General features: G+C 39.1%; 1 protein-coding gene across 6 annotated transcripts in view; it reads right to left on the bottom strand.

The window, feature by feature from the left end:
* Window positions 1–5,000, bottom strand: part of dgkh (diacylglycerol kinase, eta) — a 106,972-nt gene that overhangs the window by 66,804 nt on the left and 35,168 nt on the right. For all 6 annotated transcript variants that reach the window (XM_085766074.1, XM_085766071.1, XM_085766073.1 and 3 more), the window contains one exon: window positions 3,996–4,076. The gene's annotated coding sequence lies outside the window, so the exon portion shown is untranslated. Of the gene's footprint in view, window positions 1–3,995; window positions 4,077–5,000 lie in introns of those variants that run through there.

Genomic DNA, 5,000 nt, shown 5'->3' with positions numbered 1-5,000 from the left:
CAGTTTATTGTCATAAAGGAACAAAGAAACCAGAAATATTCACATTTAAAGGGATAGTTCAACATTTTGGCAAATCGCTAAAATCGCTATAGTCATAGCAGTAGGTTCTTCACCTTTAATTGTCGGTGCAAGCTATTTTTAGAACGGCGGAGCAGAGCCGTGAGCTGCTCAGAGCTACGCTACAGAGGCTCATTATGGGATTTCTTGGTTTCCCTCATCATCAAACTCATCAAATACACAATCCAACAACTCCACAACGCTCTGGTGGACAAGTTGTGAGCTGCACATTCACCACGCTATGAGATAATAACACAACGTTACCAGACAGAGTTGTTTTAGAGGGAAATACAGAGACTGTTGATGAAAAACTGTCCCTGAAGGCAACGTGCATCAGCGGTTTTGCATGAATTTCCACCGTTCTACAAAAAACAGCTTGCACCGACGACAATTAAAGGTAACGAACCTACTGCTATGACTATAGGGATTATGGCAATGGGCTAGTTTGCCATAATGTTGAACTATCCCTTTAAGAAGCTGAAATCAGAGAATTTGTACTGTTTTTTCTTTAAAAGAACGACTCAAACCGATTTTTCGATTATCAAAATTCAATAATTGATTATTGTTGCAATTATTCGATTCATTGTTGCAGCTCTACTGTATGCGGCTTTATGCACATGCTGCAGTGCACACACATGCATGGGCATCAGGCATCCCATCATGCAGCAGCAGACATGCAGCAGCTCTGGGTGAAGTCAGGGTTTCTAGCAGCTTTCTATAAATAGCAGCGATCTCTCCTGCTCACCTCCTCCTCCTCCTCCTCCACGTTGCTTTTTATAGCAACACTCGCCCAGAGCAGAGACATTTATAGAAAGGACGGGGCACTACGAGCTCTTTCACTGTCTGTTTCCATCCTCGTTACTCCTAATACTCACACACACACTCACACACACACACACACACACACACATACACAGCAGCTGGTTCTTTTCCTGAACGAACATCCATTCACAGCAGCGTGGGCCTTTTTCTCTCCCGTGTGGATGTGCCGTGACCAAGGAGCATGTGACAAATGCATAAGGAGCGATTGCTGGGAAATGTATGAGAGAATCAGCTAAATATAACCGCTGACATTTCCAGGTGTACAATGAGCTGCGTGAATCATTATCCTTTAAGGGCAGAGCCCGTTTCCTTGTGAAGCCTTGTGAAGGATCTCCAGCTGAATGACTCAGGGCTTTCTAGTTCTAGTGTTCCTCAGAATACACCAGAACCTGCTGCCTCCTTCACTTCACACAGAGAGACTGGCTCACATCGCCTTGAATCACCTCCTGCTCTTTGTCTGAGAGAAACGACTGAACTGGAATCTAATCTGTTGAATCACAGAAACAGGAAACACAAAGACAAACTTTCTACTGTGATAAAGTTTTAAAGAGGAAGCCGGTGAGAAATGAATCCATGGAGCGGTGGATAACGTTATCTATCATCTACCATGTTACCATGTGTATATCTGTGTAGTATCTATCTATATGTATATCTATCTATCTATCTATCTATCTATCTATCTATCTATCTATCTATCTATCTATCTATCTATCTATCTATCTATCTATCTATCTATCTATATGTATATGTATCTATCTATCTATATGTATATGTATCTATGTGTATCTATCTATCTATGTATCTATGTATCTATCTATCTATCTATCTATCTATCTATCTATCTATCTATCTATCTATCTATCTATCTATCTATCTATGTATCTATCTATCTATCTATCTATCTATCTATCTATCTATCTATCTATCTATCTATCTATCTATCTATCTATCTATGTATCTATCTATCTATCTATCTATCTATCGTTCTATCTATCGTTCTATCGTTCTATATATCGTTCTATCGTTCTATCTATCTATCTATCTATCTATCTATGTATCTACGTATGTATGTATGTATGTATCTATCTATCTATCTATCTATCTATCTGTATATGTATCTATGTATCTATGTATCTATCTATCGTTCTATCTATCGTTCTATCTATCTATCTATCGTTCTATCTATCGTTCTATCGTTCTATATATCGTTCTATCTATCTATCTATCTATCTATCTATCTATCTATCTATCTATCTATCTATCTGTCTATCTATCTATCTATCTATCTATCTATCTATCTATCTATCTATCTATCTATCTATCTATCTATCTATCTATCTATCTATCTATGTATCTATCTATCTATCTATCTATCTATCGTTCTATCTATCGTTCTATCGTTCTATATATCGTTCTATCGTTCTATCTATCTATCTATCTATCTATCTATGTATCTACGTATGTATGTATGTATGTATCTATCTATCTATCTATCTATCTATCTATCTGTATATGTATCTATGTATCTATGTATCTATCTATCGTTCTATCTATCGTTCTATCTATCTATCTATCGTTCTATCTATCGTTCTATCGTTCTATATATCGTTCTATCTATCTATCTATCTATCTATCTATCTATCTATCTATCTATCTATCTATCTATCTATCTATCTATCTATCTATCTATCTATCTATCCATCTATCCATCTATCTATCCATCCAAAACTAAATTACGTAACAATTACTGTAAATCATCACAGATATATTTTACCACTTAAACAACGTCGTATTCTGCTCCAAGTGAAAAACAAGCTGCAGCTACAGTAGCTACGGTCCAATACTGAAGAAGGAAACACCTGCAGCAACATCTGCATACAGTAAGAACCTGTGTTTTTTCTTCCTGAATTTTCACTTATTTGCTCATAAAACAGCTTCAAACACTCAAACAAACAACCTGTTCTCAGCAGCAGTAGATGCACCTGAACCACAACACTGTCATAACATGTTCACAACACAACACAACAATGGAGCTTCACTACTGAACGCTGCAGATCAGAAAATGACAACACGGTTCAGCCACACCGCTGCTGCTACCATGTTAGCGATTCAGTAAAGTTAAAAGAGGAGATACAGTAGAAAGAAAGAGTTGGTTTCCACAGCTGGAGACAGATGTTGATGACAGCTGGAATGACATTTAAAGGGATACGCCAAAAAAAAAATTTGTGTCTTGCCTCCCTCCCGAGTCCATGACCAGCAGATAGACACCATCCTTTCGACTGTGTGTGCAGTAACCATGGAGATAGAGCCGTATCGCCCGTAATTAGCTTAGCTCAAACGCTGGAAGTGTATAGGTAGTGTTAGCCTGCCTCCATCTAAAGTCATCAGAGAAACTCTTCTCTTCTGACAAAACTCTCCGGTAAGGCATCTTGAGCGGTCAAATGCCGCTAACGGGACGAGATCGGTCAAAACGGAGGGTTCAAGCAAAGACGGTTTATTTTGGTTCAAGCTAGCTACATCGAGGGTAGGTTAGCTTTCTGTTTCAAAGTAAAAGCACAAATTCTATCGTCATGGTTTTCTCTATGTAAAGAGCAACGGGTGTTTTATTTTGTGAAAGTAACCGGAAGTGCGTTGGTCACAACGGCTAGCTTGAGTAGCGCCGAATTCGTCCGAACAAAATTTTAAACAGCTGGTATTTAGACAAATTAACGACACACTGCTGATCTAAACGGCTACTTTCTCACCTAAACATGTTTGAAATGTTGATAAAGTGATATATTTACAGAGTTTAGAGCTAAAATGAAATCAGCTTCTGACTGCTGATTTCAGCTCGGGTAGGAGGCAGGCTAACACTACCCATACACTTCCAGTGTTTGAGCTAAGCTAATTACGGCGATACGGCTCTATCTCCCTTGTTACTGCACGCACAGTCGAAAGGATGGTGTCTATCTGCTGGTCATGGACTCGGGAGTGAGGCAAGACACGAAAAAAAAATGTTGGCGTATCCCTTTAATGCTGTTTCTTCTACACTGGTGAGTAAACAGCACTACAGTGAACTCTCACTGCTTCATATGTCCTGTAACCCAGCGTGTGTGTGTGTGTGTGGATGCACTCACTGTGAAGCTGTTGTTGACATTCTTGGTGCTGGACTCTGCCACGCTGGCGTCTGATAGGTCGACCTCGTCAAAGATAAGGGACTGAGGAGGAAACAAAAGGGAGAAGATGAGAATCATTCTGTGGATGACGACGTCGACTCGTCCAAACTCTACGACATGAAGCGTCAGCTGATGATGTTCTGCCTCTGGCCACACAAAGAAGCAAAGACCTAAAACACACAAACAAACAGGTGGAAGCTACTGCAGGAATCAGAGATAATAAATAAATAAGTAAATGAGCTTTTTTTTTTCAATTTCAAAAACACACACACGCACACTTCTGCTCTGCTGCTACGTCTATTTATGGTCGGTGATGAGCAAAGACTCTGTCTAAATGTTTCTCAAGCATGATGGATGAGTGAGCGGCCGACTGGACTCAAGCCGAGGACGACCAGAGTGTGTCTGTGTGTGTGTGTGTGTTTAACTTCTGCTGATGGAAAGTTAAGCAGCTGCAGAGAGAGAGAAGAAGCAACAGGACCAAAAAGTGACGCAAGAGACAACACAAATAGACACAAAAAAGTGGCAGAGATGAACAAAACAATTTAAAAAAGAGACAGACAAAAGCAAAAACAGGTGCTAAGAGGTAGGAAATGATCACAAAGAGACACAAAACAACCACAAACAGGCATAAAACGATGTAGAAAGGACAGAAAATAAGAGAAAATAATCACAAAGACATGCAGAAAGACACAAACTAACCACAAAAAGAAACAAAACCATGTAGAAAGGACACAAAATGACACAAAATGACCACAAAGACATAAAACAGACACAAAACAACTACAAAGAGACACAAAATGACCATAAAAAGACACAAGAGACAACTGTATCAACGTAAAACAATCACAACAATCACAAAAAGACACAAAAAACACAAAAAGTGACAATAAACATTGTCATGTTCATGTGTTTTCAGGAGACTTTCACACTGTGCAGACAGAGGAGCCTGTTGTCAACATGTTGTTA

This window comes from Trachurus japonicus, chromosome 21 (assembly GCF_045865225.1).
Source record: "Trachurus japonicus isolate A0001 chromosome 21, Traja_1.0".
NCBI classification, from domain to species: Eukaryota; Metazoa; Chordata; class Actinopteri; order Carangiformes; family Carangidae; genus Trachurus; species Trachurus japonicus.
The sequence above is the reverse complement of the archived record's forward strand: the minus strand, read 5'-3'. Positions and strand labels throughout refer to the sequence as shown.